Here is a 21,041-nt window from a genome sequence, read left to right as displayed (position 1 = left end):
GCTTTACCTAAATTAACATCTAATTTAGTTGCCTAGGAGGTTTCAAATGTTTCCAAATTATCCTGTACGCTTGATAGTAGGGACCCATAAATTATCTTAATTTTAGTTCCACCACCTAATAGGTAATCAATCATATTAATCCAACCCCCTGGGGAGATCCGGGGCCTAATACCCGTCATAGTTCTAAAGATTTGTAAAAACTTGATTTGCCGAATTCCAAATTTCTGCTGGATCTTTTCAAAACTCAACAGATTATCCCCTTCAAAGATATCACCTATTCTTTTAATTCCTTGTTGCTCCCCCAAATCCCCCCATCCTATCATTACTAAATTGCGTGAAAATGCTAGAATTCCATAAAGGTGTATACTGATTAATTTTGAGAATTAATATTGCCTTCTGAACTAGTTTCCGTATCTCCCAGACACTATCCAATACTTTGTATCGCATTTTCTTGTAATAGTGTATGTCATTTTTCCGCAGCAGAAGTCCCAGGGCTTCTCTACCTAACAACAAATCATAAATAGATGAGGGTCAAACAGATTTGCAGCGGGCTCAAGTAGAATTGCCATCTGGCTTAACAGACATGCCCATTGGTAGATTCTGATATTGGGCACTGCCAACCCTCCCTATTCCTGCGGAAGAGAGAAGTATTTCATGGAGCGCCTGATCTTACCATACAGCCAAATTGAATTCATAAAAACTGTCTATTTAGATTTTATCACAGCCTCGTCAATCAGATACGGAATTGAACGGAAGAGAAATAATATTTTGGGAAGCATAGTCATTTTAAGTACATTAACTCTCCCTATTATAGAGAGGTGTAAGGCATCTATTCTCTTTAAGTCTGCTGTAATTGATTTTAGCAGCGGGTTAAAATTATCTTTCCTAATTGTATTTGTTGCAGAGCTTATCATGACTCCCAGATAGACAGCTGAATCTGAATACCTCAAATCAAGCCTTCTAATATTGTTAGTACATATTATCTGAGTCTTACTTTCATTTAGGAGGTACCCTGAGCAACGTCCAAGTTCCCTGGCTAACCCAGTGATAGCTGTCATAGCCTTATCTGGTTCCAGGGTGATGATAGCCAAGTCATCCGCACAGGAAAGCAGTTTGGTTTCAAACCTCTTACAGACTACCGGCTTAATATCCTCACATCCTAATAAATCTCCTTACCGGCGGATCTATATACAGGGCAAACAGAATTGGTGAACAGGGGCATCCCTGTCGTGTCCCCCTAGAAATAAAAAAAGATTCAGAAATTCCTCCCATTAGCTGAATTCTGGCTTTTGGATCGGAGTACATAGCTTTAATAGCTCTCAATATTTTTGGGCTGAAGCCCCTTCGTTCCAATATCCCCAACAAATAATTCCACGTGACGCTATCAAAGGCCTTTTCAACATCCAAAAGGATCATGGCCATCCGCCCACGTGGCAGCCTGAACATCAAAAAGCATATTAGCACACATGATGTGCTCTGTAGTCCCTCGACCTTGGCGTAGATCTTAGTGTCCGTATTAATGAGAGATATTGGACGATACGAGCCAGGTTTTTCCTTAGGCTTCCCTTTTTTATGGAACACAACAATATTTGTCTCCTTCCAGGATTGCGGTGTTTCACCAGAACAGATTATACCGTTAAATAATTCCAACAATATAGGGGCAATCTCATTCTGTATGCTTTTATATACCTTCCCTGCTGCTAACTCCTGCAGTGCTTCCACCACCTCATCTATAACCATTTCATTATCAAGCACTGCTCTGTCCGAGTCACCCAGCTGGGGTCCTTCATCCTTGAAGTCCAGTAAGCATGTGCGAATTTTGCGAATCTGGCGTTCGCGAATTTGCGTATTTGCGAACTCGCAATCCGCAAAATCCGTGAATTCTCGCGAATTTGCAGATTTTTTTTTGTGTTCACAAGGGTTTCTGCCAGTTCGCGAGGGTTTTGTACCAGTTCGCAATTGCGAACTTACTTGTCGGCTCGCAACGGTCGCGACTATGTTGTTTCTACGTCTGGTTCATCGTCACAGGTTCCCAGCACCCTCTGTTTCACCACTGCCACCCTCTGTTTCACCCATGCCACCCTCTGGTACATCAATGCCACCCTCTGGTTCATCATCACTGTAGATTATGGGGGGGAAAAGCAAGCACACCTGCCCTGCTTCAACTGACATGAATTAATTTGGGGTTGATTTATTAATGTGTCACTGTTTAAAAATTCCAGTCTGGCACCTGCTTCCTTATCTGTAATTTGCTTTCTGGTGCAGTGCAATTTTTTTTTCCAGGACCTTTGTGGCCTACTTGTAGCTATTCTATGAGCCTACTGTGAGGGTCAGAGCAGGGTCATACAATTGTTGCAACTAGCAACTGAGCAACTGAACTCTGGAGGGGCCCCAGTCAGGAAGCACTACAGGGAATGGTTACTATTACTAATGATGAGTTTGAACTTTTGCACCTGCTGAGTGCTTTCAGTTATGCAAAATTCGTTTTTCTGCAGAACAGCAACTGTAATGCCCCAAACAAACATAGGCAACTGAACTCTGGAGGGGGCCCTCAGGAAGTACTACAGGGAATGGTTACTAATGATGAGTGAACATTTGCACCTGCTGAGTGCTTTCAGTTTTGCAAAACTCGTTTTTCTGCAGAACAGCAACTGTAATGCCGCAAACAAACTTACTTATGAAAGTTGATTTCTAATCCAAAAGTGATCCAAAGAAAGTCAAAAGGCCTCAAATCCAAAAAAGTGCAGGCAAATGTCATTCTGAGGAGTTATTCTGATAAACATCATCATTTTCAGAAGGTCTATGCTGCTTGCTAGTGGATTTCTTGTGCAGAATTGCAAATTTTGTAATTTCGCGAGTGCGAGATTGTTGCTGCCCGCCGCACCTACATGTTCGCAATTGCGAACTCTCGCGATGCGTCGCCAAATTCCCGTGGGATCCCGCAGCAAGATCCAAAATGGCGCAGCACTCGCAAAATATCGAGAAAAACAATTCAGCAAACGCTGAATGACGGTAAGTGAACGCCGCTCGCCGCAAAATTGTATCACCAAGAAAAAAAAATCCGCTGCATGCGAATTTGCAGATTTTCGGTAAATTCGCGAGCGTTCGCGGATTGTCAATTTACCGAAAATCCACAAAATCCGTGAGCGGAACATATTTTCCGCCCATGCTTAAAGTCCAGGCTAGCACTGTCTGGGCCTGTCTCTTCATTGTATACATTTTGATAACATTTTTTAAAGACTTTTAGGACATCTTCAGACTCTGTGTAATTCCGAGCCCCCTCTTGTATGCTAGATATTAAATTCTTATTACTTCCCTGCCTAATCTATAGTGCTAGAAGTTTACCTGCCTGCTCTCCTGTCTCATAAACCCTGCCCTTATAAATCTGATATCCTCTGCAGTTTTCTGAGCAATCCACTTGTCCAACCCTGCTTTAATAATAAGAATCTTCTGCTGGCTCTCGATGGCATCATACCCCTGACCGATATCCCTCATGTGATGTTCTTCTGCCGCTGCTAGCTGGGCGACTAGTCTCTCATTTTCTTCCCGAGTCTTTTTTCTTTAGCCTGGCGGAGAAGCTGATCGTTTCCCCTCTCAGGGCTGCTTTAAATGCATACTAGACATTATTCCTAGCAGCGCTATACCGATTCATATCGTAATACTCTAGGGCCCAACTCCTGAAATGGTCTACAAATGCCGGATCGGCTAATAGCTTCCTCTCGAACATCCATCTTGAGTGGATCTTAACTGGGGTATCTATGTCATACTGCAGGATTAGCGGACTGTGATCAGAGATAGGTTTTGGTAGTTTTTTAATAATGACTCTATTCACTTCTGTTGAGGAGATTAAAAAATAATCAAGCTTGGTATATTTCTTAAAGGGGCATGAAAAATATGTGAACCCAGGTTTATTAGGCTCTTTGTTCCCCCAGACATCTACTAGCCCATGTGATTTAATTAACAAGCTCAGCGCTTGAAATACCCTGGGCCTACGACCTACATAAGCAACATTATTTGTAAGATCAGCAAATTCAGATCAATGTTGAGAGGCTTAGGAGGCCGACTGTAGCACTAGCAAGCTGCATTGGGTCGGATGACAATGTGAAACCCCTGCAGGATCACTGGCGCTTGTGATTTCATTACCAGACAGGAGGCTACATTATGCATTAATCTTTTAATGCAGTGTCACAAGCAGCCGCACTTACATCATAAAATAGAAAGATCTAGAATGCAGTGACAACACATGAACAATACAAGGGTGAGCAACAACAGAGCTGCCTCTTTTAAATGCGGCTCACAAGCAGATAAGTTACTCTTAGTTGCACTCTATATATATTGTGCTGTATGCTCTTTTTTGTATCTATATTTCGTATTCTTATTGATTCTTGCCATTGATTTTGACCATGTTTACTTCTAATCTACTCTATTGTAATGCTACTTTCCTTGTTACCCAATTGCCTTGCCGTTCCTTTCCTCCCTCCCTCCCATCGACTTCCAATTTTCGGTCATCGATCCCGCCCCCCTCCCCTCGCCTCCCCTCACCATTGGAGCTTCTCTTTGGACGGGCCCGCACTCTTCATGATCCGCAGCAGTCAGCCTAGGTTCAACTGACTCACTTCCTCGTGTACGGATCGCCAGCTTCTTTTGCCATTATTTTCCATAGATTTTTCAGTTTTCGGGGAGCGCTGGCTTTACCCGTCCTCGCAAGTGCGTCTTCCTTCTGACAACGAGGAATAGCCCTCGGCAGCGGTGGCATTGCCCCCTCTGCCTCCCTGGGTCGGTTCCTCTAATACTCCGGCAAAGGCTGGCTCGAGCGCGTCAGTTGCATCACGCTAGCCAGCTGCTGCCGGAGAACACCACCTCCCATCAGCTGTTGATCCTCAAAATCATTTTAACCTCTTCTGAGCCTATTTCAACCTCCTTTTCAAGTTTGGACACAATAAACTACTCCTAGGACCAGTTTGGCTTGGGTCCAAACTACCCCGCCCCAATTATTTACCAAGCTCTACAAAATAAAAAAAATGGGTGAAGAATTAGAAATTAATTAATTTGAAGGAAAAATATTTCTTTTTAAAACATAATAACATTTACTTTAAAATAATAAATAAAAGGGGAGTTTAAATACATATTAATATTTTAATTTATATAATCTAGAAGGATATTAATACCTATTTACCTTCTAAAACACCTTTTGTCCCCTAGTATAATACCTGTCATGTCTGACATGGAATCAGACAATGCTATTGCCAGTTCCCCATATCATACAAATGACTCTTTCAAAATCTTTCTACAAAAGGAGATGAGGTCCTGCACGATGGACACGCTCAAGGAGGATATGTCATCTAAAAGACCACTTCTTTATGACCATGATGACACCCCTTTTAATGATCCTCAACTCTTACATTCAGAGAGCAGTAAGAAATCCAAACTCTGCGAAGGAACTATGAGAGGTCGTGGAACCTCAATTGACATGGGAGGTCCTAGCACCTCATTCTTATTGGGAGGCCCCGCACCTCAAAAGATACAGGTGTCCCTCGCGACACAAATAGGATGGGTGTCCATTTCGGCACAAACTTGGCGGGTGTCCCTAGCGACACGAATCTTAATAGTGCCCAGGATGATACAGGTACTGACTCTGATGAAGTAGAAGTCTTCAACAATCCATATGATGAATTGGTCCTCGATTTGGACGATCAAGACCTTAATGATCTAGACTTTAACAACCAGTTTGAGCTTGACTCTTCCTCCTCCGCGAAGGATGCTATCCTCGACCCCCTTGGTAGAGAAATGTTTTCTCCCCTCAACATCTCCCACCCCAATAGTTCCAAATGGTTCCCCTAAGATCATGTCTCTAAGTTCATCACCAGATGGATCAGAAACTCTCTTGAGAGAGAAACTTGTACCACCTTCGGGTCTGAATGCCCAAGACCCTCTATTGAAGACAAGGTCTGTCAGACCCCTAATCTTGACCCTGACCTTATCAAATTTTTGTTTAAACTAGGTAAAGACCCTAGGAAGGGCTTCGAGAGAGCACTTAAAAACTGCCCAGATCGTCTCCTCGACATTCTTGGCCCCTTACCAAAATCTTACACTTGCCGAATACTCTTATATCTCTAACTCCCCTCTGTAGTGGGGCTGAGCCTTGCATTCATACAGTGTTAAGTTAGTATGAGCTTATTAGAAGTTTAAATGCCATTTTGCCTTTTGCTTCCTTTTTCACATGGCACATGTTAGTTATTGTTTAGAGTTAGCCTGACTGTTTTGCTTCACATGAGAATAACTTGTTTTTCTACATTGCTAGATTTGCTTCGTAAGCCTAGTCTGAACAGTGAGTGCCGAGGCCTTCAAGGTTATATCAACACTGCTGCTGTTGTTCGAACTGATCAGCGCACATTCTAGCCATAACATATATGCAGCTGTGGCCAACTCAGATACTGGCGCCTTTAACAATGCACTGTGTAGGCATGATTGAACACACTTGGAGAACTTTCATATGCTGAGAGCTTGTGCAGATCTCAATGTGATTCACTCCTGCTAATCTTTGAGGTATGGGGTCGCCTATGCAAGCCTAGGAGACTTTTTCAGTTATAAAATAACCTACTAGCAAGGGAGGGTGAAATATAGGTATATATTTAACCTGTTTCCATTTAGCATTATAACATGCTTTCTCCCTTTGTATTTTATGGAATAGTAACGATGCTGACAATCGTATTTCGTATAATATGTCTGCTGGTATTAGCTAAGATGCTGCACCTGAGATCATGGCCTTAAAATAAATATTTTAAACTTGCACATGTCTCACTTTACTCCCAGTTCTGGACTGGTATGAGAGTATAACGAAAGAGTGCTCCTGTTTCCCACCTTACCTGAGGTATCCTAAGTTGCATGTTCTGGGTTGTCTAATCATTGGTTACTTTGCTATAGGACGAAGAGCTAATGAGGCACTGATGCTAGTCTGGTAGCGGATTTTGGGTACTAAGGTGAGTTTTTGGCACACCCTAATTCACTGAGGTCCTGAGTCTATGTGAACAGTTCTGTGACTGAGCAGAATCCCTGCAACACCTCTTGATACCAACCTGATTAGAGGTTTGAGCCAAAGGGCAATCGTCTTACTTGGCAATGCTAACTCTTCCTTCAATATTGATGAGAGAAAGACCATCCTCAATAAAATAAATCCAAAACTGAGCGACCTGGCCGAAAAGGAGCCTTCACAAAACCCCAGAGGCCTCCTCTTCGGAGAGGACATGATTAAATCTATAGGGAAGTATGTTTCCACCTTTACTGCCTTAGATAAGGCCCAGAGCAACATGAGGCGGGTCTTCAATAGCAATGTTTTTGACAGGCTGGAAGAAGGGGCCGTTCTTCCGGCTGTGGCTACTTCTGGCCCTTCACATCCTCGAGAGGCAGAGGAACTGCTGGCAGAGGTTTCTACCCTTCCAACCGCCAGTTCTACACTCAAAGAGGAAGAGGTTCCCGCAACAGAGGTTTCTCCTCCCGTGGAACTCCCAACAGCAACCCTCCAAGTAAGTCTTTCTCTCTCTCTCCTTCCCCTACCAAGGTCGGGGGAAGACTCAAACACTTTTACCATGCTTGGAAATCTTTAACTCAGGACCCATGGGTTCTTGAGACAGTTTTCAAAATAGACTTTGTAGATCTCCACTGTCAAACACACACTCCCATACCTTTGATTCTTTCTCCGGAACATCAACAGATTGTCAAGGAGGAAATCTCCTCTATGCTTCAAAAAAAGGCACTATTATCGAAGTGCCATGGTCCGTAAAGAGGTTTGTGTCTTCAATGAAATCCAGATTCTATGGTCATGTTAATAGGAGAATCTCAATTCTCTTGTAAGCAGTTGCCGAAAAATATCCCCCCCCCCCACCATGGTGGGTCAACGGAGCCCGTACAACAGTCTCTTGGTGATTTGGGCAAAGTTTGGTGTGCGTATAATTAAATGCACCATGCGGAAATATCTGACTCACCTGGCATGCGAGAACTCTCGGAGCAACGAGAGAATGGCCCCGAAGACTGTGGCGAATCCCGCCGGCCCCAAGGGAGCAGCTGCGGCTGCCCGCAAACTAAGGGGAGAAGCTCCGGCTCTGATGCGGTCGAATGTTTCAGAACAGACGCCCAGGGACCCGCAGCAGGTAATCACGCCGGATCCGCCGAGGAGGGGGAGAGGCGGGACCTCAGCGAAGAATCAACCATCAATAGCTGACATGCTGATGCGGGGAAAGGAGCCACAGATAGAGGCAGCAGCAACAATATCAAATGCCAAGAGGGGAGCGAGAGAAAAAAGAATGAAGAGGTAAGCCCAGCCGAGATTTCTGATGGGTCGCAAGATGCCCCAGCCATTACAGACGTAAGGGGTACAGGAGACCCAGCCATAAGCGAAGGGTTGGGGGTGGAGGTGGAGGTGGAAGACTCCCCCCCTGCCCTGATGCCAGTGAGGAGGGGGATATTGCTTTAATACCTCCCAATGGGGGGGGACAGCAGAGTGGATACGCTGAGGGAAATATTGGCCCCCCTAGTAATAAACCAAAATGCTGTTGTTACTACTGATAAAACTAAGTTATCCCGGATAAGACTCTGATAACTGGTGGAGCTCTGCATGGAAAGGGATTGTGGCATCCTCCCCCTGAAACTGAAATGAGTGACACGATTTCTGCAACAGATTTACCAAGCAGTGATAAAGATAGAGTTGATATGGATAAGGAGCCTAGTGACTGTTTTTTTTCGGTTTCCGAGGAGGCACAGTGGTCAGATTATGACTGGGGTTCATCACCAGGGACTAGTAACTTGGACTCTGATCCTGAGGAGAGCGAACTAGACCTCCCCATAACAGCCACAAAATCTAACCTGCCACCAGGTACGCAAGGTCGGGGGAGAAAGGATTTGAAATGGGATTACTCATCTGCCACCCCATTATCGGGTCAAGCATTAGGTAATTCCCAGGCTGAAATTGGCGCTACACCCCCCCCCCCCCCATGCTGGAGGTGATACACCAGGCCATTCTCTCTCACAGGGAGGAAACGCGCCTTCGAAAGGCACAGGCTGCAATGAGAAAAATGCAAGGAACCATCAGAAGCTCTCTCAGGCATGCATAAATGTAGGGGAGAGGGTGACAAATCTCAAGGAGAGAATAGTTGCAACGGAGACAGAAGCTGCTAACGCATCAGCCCAGGTGGAGGCTCATGGCTCACAAATCAGGGACATCGAGTGGAAGTTGGAGGAATTTGAGAACAGGCAAAGGAGGAATAACCTCAGGGTGCTCTGTGTCCCTGAGGGAGCGGAAGGGTCGGACACGAGAGGATACATAGTTGTTCTCTTAAATCCACCTTGCCGGAGCTGAGTGAGTGAAATTGGCAGCTGAAGTTCAAAGGGCTCATTGCACCCGGTTTAAGCTCTGAGTTCAAGCAAAAGAGCGGAATAAACCCCAGGCAATCCTTGTATTTAAAGGTAATTTCCTTTTGAGACAGGCAGTTTCAGAGAAGGCCAGACCGAAGCGAGGAGGTCAAGTGGAGGGGTTTCCTTCTTTGTCCGCCCTGACTTCTGCCACTCAATGGTGGAGAGACGCTGGTGGTTGAGGCAGTTAATAAAACCTTTCCACGATAAGAACATTCAGGTCTACCTTATGAATCTGGCACAACTTAAGGTGATCCATGAGGGACATAACTGGTATTTCGCTACAGAAATAAAAGCTAGAGAATGTCTGGATGCCATTGATAAATAAAGATGCCCGGGTGTAAAGGTGTAATGCTGAAAAAGCAAAACAGAAAGAATGTGAATGAGATTGGACATGTAGGATTTATGGTTTATGGGCAAGGTGGGAGGAGGAGGGTATTGAGGGTATTAAGGATATCACAGATATTCGAACTTCAGAACAATTGTGGTTCACGGGCGATGATTTGATTTGATTCAATAGGATTATGGGCGTATTATGAAGTTATGTCGATGGACCAAGGCCGCTAATGCTGTATACATCACATGCACAGACTAGGATCTGAGTGCGTCAAGAGGGTAGAGGTTGTAGGGGCGGGAAGGGTGGAGGGCGGAGGGGGTTGAGGTAGTGGGTGGGGTGGGGAGGGGAGGAAAAGACCAAAAAAGGAAAATACCTGGCACTATTGTGTTTTTTGTGGAGTAAGGCTTTCTCTTTTAAACAGTTTAACGGGCCTATTCTAAAGTGGTATGATGACCCGGTAGGAAAAAAAATATAAAAATGGGGATGCTTAAGATGTGTACAGCCAATATAGGGGGTCTAAATGATTGGAGAAAGAGGCAAATGTTGGGGCATTTTGTCAGTTCCAATCAGATAGATGTGATATGCTTACTGGACACCCATCTTCCATGGGTTAAAAACATTTATTAAGTTTAAGGGGCTTTGATTTGCTGGCCTGCTCCTCACAGACATCTACAGTTAGAGGGGAGGCGATACTGGCTAAATCCACTCGGGGAGGGGTGAAACGCCAATTGGCAGATGCTCTCGAAAGATGGGTGCTGGTGGAACATGAAATGGGATTGACAATCTGCACAATTTATGGTTCCAACCAAGATGATCCAGAGGTTTTTGATTTTTTGGAATTGGAACTAACAAACTGGTCAAGACCCATAATTGTGTGTGGAGATCTTAATATTTCTGGTGATGGTTTTATAGTTCTCCATGTCTAACAATATTAATCTATTTGCTTGTAGAGGCTAGGAAACACTTGGACAGGTGGTCCCCGATTCATGCCTCAGTGGGTACAGTGGGATAATTAAAATGATATTGCTTCTCAACATTAATTATGCCTGATCAGTGCTTTCACTGAAGTTACTCATCATTTATTTTTTAGCATAGCTGGGGGCGTGGCTATCGCTGCAATTGAGACGGACATGTTCGGTAGAGCTCTGAAGGATATCTCCTTATGCAGTCCCTACTGGGGACATCAACTGAGCGGAATAAGCACAGGGCGTAATCCTGAGGTGGCGGTGTCAATTTGGACCTCCCTGAGTCTCACTGTGACTCTCCTGACTGGTGAGAGCACCTGCAGCGTAGCCCCGATGTGGACAGCCTCAGCCACGCAAGCCCGGGGTATGGCCCCCCCCCACAAGGCCGTGAGAAGTGGCACAGTTGCAGGGAGCGGATAACTGATGACTTGGCCCGCGGCTTCTGTCTTAGCACATACCAGGCTGTAGTGTGCTGAGACTAAGCATGGGGGGTGCATGTGCCTAGTCTTTCTGTGGGGTGTCTTGAATTTAAACATCATGGAGGGCTTGGGATTGTGCAGATTTTTCTGTGATTTTCGTTTTTTTGGGCTGTTGTTGTGGCCTTTTCACCAGGGGTAGTGAGTGGTGCATGTGCCTAGTCTTTCTGTGGGGTGTCTTGAATTTAAACATCATGGAGGGCCTGGATGGCATGGAATTGTGCTCATTTTTCTGTGTTTTTCGATTTTTTGGGGTGTTCATGGGGACAGGCCATGTGGGTGGGGGGCATTTTGAGTGCTGCTACAGGCAGGCCCTGGCCATGTGCTGGGAGGCAGGGGGGCCATTTTGAATGCAGGCAGTGTTCTTAGGTCTGCAACCATTTTGCCTAGCTTTCAACCTTTATGCCCAGGGGTAGTGAGTGGTGCATAGGCCTAGTCTTTCTTTGGGGTGTCTTGAATTTAAACATCATGGAGGGCTTGGGATTGTGCTGATTTGTCTGTGATTTTCGTTTTTTTGGGCTGTTGTTGTGGCCTTTTCACCAGGGGTAGTGAGTGGTGCATGTGCCTAGTCTTTCTGTGGGGTGTCTTGAATTTAAACCTCAATGGAGGGCTTGGGATTGTGCTGATGTTTCTGTGATTTTCGTTTTTTTGGGCTGTTGTTGTGGCCTTTTCACCAGGGGTAGTGAGTGGTGCATGTGCCTAGTCTTTCTGTGGGGTGTCTTGAATTTAAACATCATGGATGGCATGGGATTGTGCTGATTTTTCTGTGTTTTTCGATTTTTTTGGGGGTGTATAACTGAACTGATGTTCCTCTGTCTTCCATTGCTTTTAGGTGCACAAGACTCAAAAGAACCACCAGTGCCAGGAAGAAGTCCTGCAGCGGTGTGTGTGTGCAGCATAACGTCACGCGACGTCACGTCTAGCCACAGAAAACTCTGCAACTCGTGCAACTGCGGCCTGCTGTTCTAACCTGCTCTGAAGAAGATGGCCCCAAAAAAAGTTCCCCGTAGCTCCTCTAGCAAGAAAGTTGCCAGTAAGGAGCAGAAGAAGCAAGTTACCAAGGAGACTGGTGTGCGCTACGTTTTTTGGGAGTAAAAAAAAAAGTATGCCTGCTGCAGCAGCGGGATCTGCTGGGGACCAAGTTGGGAGCATCACCCCCGCTCCATTGGGCTCAGTGCCACCTCCACCACCACGCCAACTTAAGTCCAAGCCCTTGAGTGCTGCAGAGGCACTTAGTCTAGTTGTTCAATCACCATCGACCAGTGATGTTGGCTCATCGCAAGAAAGTAGCAGCAATGTCCCTCAATCAACACAGGTTGTTGTAACTCATCTGACGAGTGTTGAACAACCACAGCCGCAACAACAACCACATGTGCAAGTACAAGTACATGTGGAAGGAGAGGCAGCGCAAGGAGATGAGCAAGCACAGGGTGCATGGAGGGTCACAAGTGCCCACAATAGTTGTTCCTCCCGAAGTAGGGGCACATCAGGAAATCGACAATCAAGCCGAGGTATCATTTGAGGAAGCCACTCCTCCTGATGATCATTCATTGTCTTCCACATCCCTAGCAAGGAAAAGATCAAGGGTGGTGTCTACATTTTCTTTAAGCCCACCTCCTTCTGATGATATGGATGAAAATTGGGAACCACCACGGCCGTCTGAGAGTGAGGCACACCATGATCTGACAAAGGTAGTTAAGCGTAAAAGGATGGTCGTCGAAAAACTCATAGTTATGGAGTGTGATGAGGCTCAACAAGAAGTGGCGGATACTGCTGCTGATGAAGACTGTCACGACGACGACCCAGTCATCATAAAGGTCACTGCAGCCCCAGCGGGCATGCAGCAAACAGACATTTTGACCCTAGCCCGAGAAGCTGCTGAGCGTGATGATGTTGTCGACGAGGAGGCAATGGAAGAAACACCACAATCATTGGAGTTAACTAGTACACCAACACGTACCGCTTCCATATTTCTTCCTCGCCAGAAGGGACCTCCATCCACCTCGACCTCAATTAGTGGTGGTGAAAGTGCAAAACGTACTAAAGTTCGGCAATCCACATCCTCCACTTCATCTGGCATTAGCAGCAGGACCACCACCACCAGTATCGCCCCCTCCTCCGGCCCCCAAAGACATTTGAAGTCCGCAGTTTGGGACTTCTTTAGTGTTTGCCCAAAAAAGGAAAACCTCGCCATTTGTAGCATTTGTAAGCATGCAGTTAGTTGTGGTAAGTTTGGTACCAACTATGGTACCGGAGGCCAGAGAGGTCATCTTGAGAGAAAGCATGCTGTCCAATGGTTTGCGCACCTAAAGGAGATCAAGGAAGCCCGAATTGCAAGTCAAGAAAACGTTGATGTTTCATCTGATGATGACGAGGAGGAAGAAGACGTGTCAAACACTTCACTTACACCCAGTACCCCTGTCAGCAGCACACCCCATGTGAGCCACACTAAGAGTGTGGGAGAGAGTGACACACCAATGCGAAAAAGTTCATCAGCGAGCGTAACTGGGTCGAAAAAGTCATCATCATCATCCCGTAAATGCTTGGTCTAGGGCAACATTAAAAACATGTTGTTTACAGAAGCGTCATATGAACGCAACCACCCACGGACTAAGCATGAGCGGATTTTGCGGATTGGCAATCCGCGAATTTGCGGATTTGCAAACTCGCAATCCGCAAAATCCGCGAATTCCCGCGAATTTGCGGATTTTTTTTTTTTTTTGTGTTCGCCCGTGTTTCTGCCAGTTCGCGAGGGTTTTTACAATTTCGCAATTTGCGAACTTACCTGTCGGGTCGCAAGTTTTGCGAACTTGTTGTTTCTACGTGTCCAACCTGTTTGGGACACTCTTCTTCATCACTGCCACTCTCTGTCACCACTGCCACTCTCTGACTACTCATGCCACCCTCTGGCCCACCCATGCCACCCTCTGTTTCATCACCACACCCTCTGGTTGTCCAGTGTACATTATTTTTGGCAAAGCAAAGCACACCTTCCCTGCCTCAAGTGACCTGAATTAATTTGGGGCTGATTAATGTGTCACAGAATATTTTTTTAGCTGGCACCTGCTTCCTTAGTGCGCCCTGATTAGTGATCTTTTGCACTTGCTAAGTGCTTTCATTGTTGCAAAATTAGTTACAACACCTGCCCTGCCCCAACTGACAATAATGAATTAGGGGCTGATTAATGGATTTTAACTTCCAGCCTGGCTCCTGCTTGTCTCCCTTAGCTGTAATTCAGGACCTTTGTGGCATATGTGTAACTATTCTGAGGTTCAGAGCAGGGTCACATAATAGTTGCAACTGGCAACTGAACTCTGGAGGGGCCCCTCAGGAAGCACTACAGGAAATGGCTACTAATGATGAGCCTGAACTTTTGAACCTGGTAAGTAGTTACTTTCAGTTTTGCTAAAATCGTATTTCTGCAATTTCGCACTTATTCGCGGGGCGCGAACTCACGCGAACAGTGCGAGCAGTGCGAGCAAAATCCGCTGCTCGCGGATTTGCGGATTTTTCAGGAAATTCGCAAATCTCGCGGATTGCGGATTTCCCGAAAATCCGCAAAATCCGCGAGCGGAACGGATTTTCCGCCCATGCCTACCACGGACGCGTCTGTATAACACTAAGCTGGCTAAAATGCTAGCTCTGGACCTTCTCCCTTTTTCTTTTGTAGAAGGGATTGGTTTTCTAGAATTAGTGGCAGCACTCTGCCCTAAATGGAAGGTTCCTAGCCGGTTCTATTTTGCCAGAGTTGCGGTTCCTACACTACATGAAGATGTGCTGGAGGTGATTGGGGCAGCTTTGCAGAAGAGTGCTGTTCACACTATACATCTGACAACAGACATGGGACCAGTGGCGCAGGCGCTGATTACATGTGCATCACTGCACACTGGGTCTCTTTTTCAGGGGTTAAAGCAAAGCTAAACGCAGGTGTTGACCCGGACCAAGTTTTTAAAGCTGCTCGGAAACATGCAACACTAGCCATGTTTGGCTTGGAGAAACGTCACACAGCACAAAACATTTTGGATGAGTTTAACACAAAGGTCCTTCACTGGCTGTTCCCAAAAAAACGCCAGATTGGTTATGTTTCCACGGATAATGGCGCCAATGTAGTTAAGGCCATGGAGCTGGGTGACTATTTCAGAGTGCCGTGTTTGGCGCACTGTATAAACCTGGTTGTTAAAAAATTCTTGAGTGATAAAGACAGTCCAGCGTGCGAGGTAGTGGACACCTGCCGAAAAATGTGCATCCATTTCAGCCATTCTTTTAAGGCCCGGAAGCATCTGAGGAGCCTGCTACATGAACGTCGAATGCCAGTGAAAGCACTCATCCAGGACGTTGCAACACGTTGGAACTCAACTTTCTACATGCTTGAGCATCTGTATGAGCAGTATACGGTACTCCATCACTATTTCTTAAAACAGGGTACAGCTCAGAAGGACCTGAGGATGGATGCGGCGCAATGGGACATAGTTAAAAGCCTGACAGACATGCTTCGTCTTTTTGAGGTCTTCACACGTGCAGTCAGCAAGGAGGACTGTAATTTGGGAAAAGCTATCCCATTGTTGTACATGCTGGAGCACCAACTGAAGGCGGTGTCTTCTATGTTTCAAAAAGATGAAAAAAACCAAGACTCTTTTGTTTTGGCGGAGAAATTATTAGAGCGCCTACAAGGTGATGAACGTCTTAAAATGATCCACTCAGAACAGCATTACATTTGTGCTACTATTCTGGATCCACGCTACAAAAAGGCGCTGGCAGGCCGAGCATTCTTTCCTTTTGCTGATGAAGATGTTACAAAGTACAAACGTTGGCTAGCCTTGTCAGCCAAGAAGTTTGAAAGAGAACGGCAGCTCATTGAAGGAAAAGGCAGTACATCAGCATCAGCATCAGCAGGCCATCCCCAGTCAAAACAATCCACTTCTGCACCTGTGGCTGTGGCACAAGTGACGTCTCAGCCGTTAAAGACACCGGCAACCGGATCATCTGCACCAGACACAACAGTAACATTGGATGCTGAAGAGGATTGGCTAACTCTGTTGGGTTTGGTTCTCAAAAGGTCTTAGCAAAAGCTAAGCAAAGTGGAGGAACCTTGGAAGACCTTGAGTCGATGGTGCAGGACTATCTGAATGACTCAACAGAGGTCTATGTTAATGCTGACCCATTGGCGTATTGGCATGGGAAAAAAGAATTGTGGCCACAGCTCTCCAACCTGGCTTTAAACTACTTGTCTTGCCCACTCGCAAGCGTGTCTTCTGAACGTGTTTTCAGTGCTGCTGGTGGCATTGTAACTCCCAAACGGAGCCGCCTCTCGCCCAAAAATGTGGAGAGGTTAACAATGATCAAGATGAATCAGCACCTCATGCCACCAGATTACAAAGTACGAGAAAGCACGCCGGATGAAGACGAGGTGGACAGCAACGTAGATGAGGGAATTTCTTCTCTGTTAGGTGACACTGAGCTCACCCTGCCTGAATTCGCCGAGTATGATGACGAAGCCTTATTCTTATTCCCTGACACCGAGCCCTGAAAATGAGACAATGAATCAATAACTTTCTTTTTCGTCCTTATTCACTTTTATTCCTGTGTGTCTGTCTTTCTTTGTTGTGCACAGTTAATATAATTCAAACTTTAATCACCTAATCACAAAAACAAGCCCATCAGCAGAACTGTCTTCACTTGTTTGCTTATTGATTTGAAGGTGCCGCAGTCTGCATTCCTCAGGCTCACAAGTTCAGAAGAACATGCTCCTCTATCCTCCTCCTCCAGACTCCTATTTCCCTAAAAGCAGAGGGCTGGAATACACCCAATGAAGAAAGACTCAGCACTTGTGGGGGTGTGCTACTTCTTTGCGGGTGAGTTGACGGCTCTGGGGCCATTGCTGGGAAGCTCTAATACCGGATAAAAGTGGTTTGGACCAAATCGGAGGCAGAATTTTTTTTGCGTTTTTGCTGACTTGCTCGCCTTTCAGGAGTTCTTTGGGGGGGTTCCGGGTGTTTGTGGGTGAGTTTTGGGGTCTGGGAGCACTGCTGGGACAGTCTAATCTTGATTGCATTTGCTTTTCAGGAAATCCGTGGTGGAAAACGGGAGTTATGACCTAGCTGCACAGCGCGTTTGGACCGAAGGTCGAGAAATATTATAAGTATGAGATTTTCCTTTTTGGCTGTTTGGGGGTGTTGTGCTTTTTGGCGGGTGGGTTGGAGGGTCTTGGGGCATTCCTCGGAAGGTCTAATACCGGATAGAATTGGTTTGGACAAAATCCATGCAGAATTGTTTTTTGCTATTTCTGACATTTTGCTCAATGTAGCGTTTTGCGGGGGCCTGTTTGGGGGGCTTCCTGGTGTTTGTGGGTGGGTTTCGGGGTCTGGGAGCACTGCTGGCTGTGTATACTTTAGTTTGCAAGAGGTTTGAAGCAAATCCATGTGGCAGAGGGGAGTTAGGGCCTAGCTGCAGAGCACGCGCGGAGTGATTTTGGAAATTGGCAAGAAAATGACTAAGTCCACATTTTTGTACTTTTGCTTTTTGGCTGTTTGGGGGTCTTCTACTAGTTTTCTCCTGGGTTGACGGCTCTGGGGCCATTGCTGGCAATCTCTAATATCGGATAAAAGTGGTTTGGACCAAATCGGAGGCGGAATTTTTCTTGCGTTTTTGCTGACTTGCTTGCCTTTCAGGTGCTCTTTGGGGGAGTTCCGGGTGTTTGTGGGTGAGTTTTGGGGTCTGGGAGCACTGCTGGGACAGTCTAATCTTGATTGCATTTGCTTTTCAGGAAATCCGTGGTGGAAAACGGGAGTTATGACCTAGCTGCACAGCGCGTTTGGACCGAAGGGCGAGAAATATTGTCAGTATGAGATTTTCCTTTTTGGCTGTTTGGGGGTGTTGTGCTTTTTGGCGGGTGGGTTGGTGGGTCTTGGGGCATTCCTGGGAAGGTCTAATACCGGATAGAAGTGGTTTGGACAAAATCCATGCAGAATTTTTTTTGCTATTTCTGACATTTTGCTCAATGTAGCATTTTTGGGGGCCTGTTTGGGGGGCTTCCTGGTGTTTGTGGGTGGGTTTCGGGGTCTGGGAGCACTGCTGGCTATGGATACTTTAGTTTGCAAGAGGTTTGAAGCAAATCCATGGTGGCAGAGGGGAGTTAGGGCCTAGCTGCAGAGCGCACGCGGAGTGATTTTGGAAATTGGCAAGAAATTGACTAAGTCCACATTTTTGTACTTTTGCTTTTTGTCTGTTTGGGGGTCTTCTACTAGTTTTCTCCTGGGTTGACGGCTCTGGGGCCATTGCTGGGAAGCTCTAATACCGGATAAAAGTGGTTTGGACCAAATCGGAGGCGGAAATGTTTTTGCGTTTTTGCTGACTTGCTTGCCTTTCAGGTGCTCTTTGGGGGGGTTCCGGGTGTTTGTGGGTGAGTTTTGGGGTCTGGGAGCACTGCTGGGACAGTCTAATTTTGATTGCATTTGCTTTTCAGGAAATCCGTGGTGCAAAACGGGAGTTATGACCTAGCTGCACAGCGCGTTTGGACCGAAGGCCGAGAAATATTGTAAGTATGAGATTTACCTTTTTGGCTGTTTGGGGGTGTTGTGCTTTTTGGCGGGTGGGTTGGCGAGTCTTGGGGCATTCCTGGGAAGGTCTAATACCGGATAGAAGTGGTTTGGACAAAATCCATAAGGAAAAGCCTTTTGGCACTTTTTGTAACTTAGGGTTCGTTAGGGTTAGCCCTAGCAGCAGGATTGCATGTGTTTCGGGGTGTTCTAGATTTTTGCAACTGAGTTCTGGGGTCTTAGAGCACTCGTGAGAATGTGTTATTTTGGTTGCAAGTCATTTGAAGAAAATCCATGGTGGGAAAGGGGGGATTTGGCATAGTTAAAGAAAGCCTTTGCCACTATTCTTAACTTAGGGTTCGTTAGGGTTAGCAGTATTTCTATTGCATGTGTTTGGGTGGGAGGGTTTTCGAGTCTTGGAGCGATGTGGATACTTTTGCTTGCTTGCAAGTGGTTTGAATACAATCCACGGTGGGTAAGGGGGTATTTGGGCCTACTTTTACTTTCAAAGTACTTTTTGTCACCAGTTTTCTGCTAGGCCTCGTTTTTTGAGATCTAATTGGGGTCTTCTACATTTTTGCGACTGGCTTTAGTAAGGGTCTGGGTGGGAGCACTGCTGGGAAGGTCTAATTTAGTTCTAAAACACAGTTTACAGTACACCTAGCTTGAGGGGATAGATCCGCTAAATTAATTTGCCCATACTTATTTATCCTTCAAAAGGTGACTCAGACAGAGTACGCACTTTCAAAAATATTGTACTGTCTATTAGGAAAATCAAAGTGTGACTTTTTGCACTACACAGCGTACATACCTTATATTTTTGTAATATATCACTTCCTGTTTTTCGTTCAATAATTACAGGCCGGGTTTCAGTCTGTGCAGTGGGGAAAAAAGGATGGAGTCAGGCTTCACATTAGCGAGCCGCAATTCAGCATCCGCCAGGCAGTCAGTGGACAGGGTGTCTTCCGGTCACCAACATTGATGGACGAAGCATCAGCTGGAATGGAGGAGTGCCGCTAATAAGAGGAATTGTTTGCTGCATGCAACTTACTTACCAAATTCAACAGGACAACTACAACAATACAGATACAGTATCCATTCTTTTCTTCTATGAGTGTGACTGCATTTCCTGGATCTCTCTCTACTTCTAAATTGATCCCTACAGCCATTCTATAGGTTTTACTTCGGCTATTTTTTAAACCTAATTTAATGTAAGAAGTGTTTCTCTGAGTGCAGAGATAGGCAAGTGAAAACGCTGCAGCCCTGTACTGTCGCATTCTAGTACTACTTACTTTTCAGTAACAATGCATGCAGTAGTGCATGCACTTCCTTTATGTCACTTGAAAGATTTATGGTTAGCTTTGTACCCAAAGATTTCTTTATCTTCAATTATTGTTTGTCCATGCTGTGCTTTTTTTTCTTCTCTCAACAAAACCTACCCAAAAAGAAACCCCCATTCCCATCCATTTTCCAAACCCTAACCCTCTTCCCCCGGGCTGTGCGGTTTTGCTTGATGTGTGACTAAATGACATCAATAATTCCACACACTTGCTGGGGAGGATAAGGTCATAGCAACAGGCTGGTGAAGGAATCCGAGGATATATTCTAGACTTACTCAGCTTCAGTACTATTTCGTGTAGTAGTAGCCAATGTCAAAAAAATCCAACACAAGTACAAGTTATACTTTCAATACTTTACCATTTGTTAGGCTACATTGTGGCACTGTTCTAGTGTACTGTCACCTGCTATATTCTCTATCGTACCGTTGTAATGCTACAGTAAGGACAAACCAGGTTTCATTTTCTTTTTTTCCATAGGCATGCAACTGCCACTGTGTCACACCACTAGTACCACCGCAATGAGGAGGACATTTCATCCGCCCAGGATTGCCAACCTTAATCGCCATTTCCCGTGGAGCCAGCCCTGGGCCTAGCCCTACTTTCAAACACAAATTACAGGTAAGATAAGCGTTTGGTTGGAGGTAGTATAATGGAGTATTAGGAGAGACAAGAGATTGACGGTAGTACTACTAAAGTCCTAGGACTATTCAGGAAAACAAACTTACTGTTAAACCCCCACCCACCAGACTCAAAAGCAGTAAAAAACAGGTATGGTCAGATAAAGTTTCAAAAAGTATATTTTTGTAGCCCTAACAAAATAATCTCCCGCAAGACCCTCCCTAACCCCAACGATTGTCCTTCAAAAGTCCCAAAAACAACCCAACTCCCAATTCCCACCCCCCAAAAGTCTCTAAAAAAGGGGCAGGGGACACTACGGCAGGGTGCTGTTGACTTTAGCGGCCAGGGCATCATGCTCCTTGCGG

The sequence above is a fragment of the Lissotriton vulgaris genome, chromosome 2_1 (assembly GCF_964263255.1).
Source record: "Lissotriton vulgaris chromosome 2_1, aLisVul1.2, whole genome shotgun sequence".
Taxonomy (NCBI): domain Eukaryota; kingdom Metazoa; phylum Chordata; class Amphibia; order Caudata; family Salamandridae; genus Lissotriton; species Lissotriton vulgaris.
Note: the sequence above shows the minus strand (reverse complement) of the source record.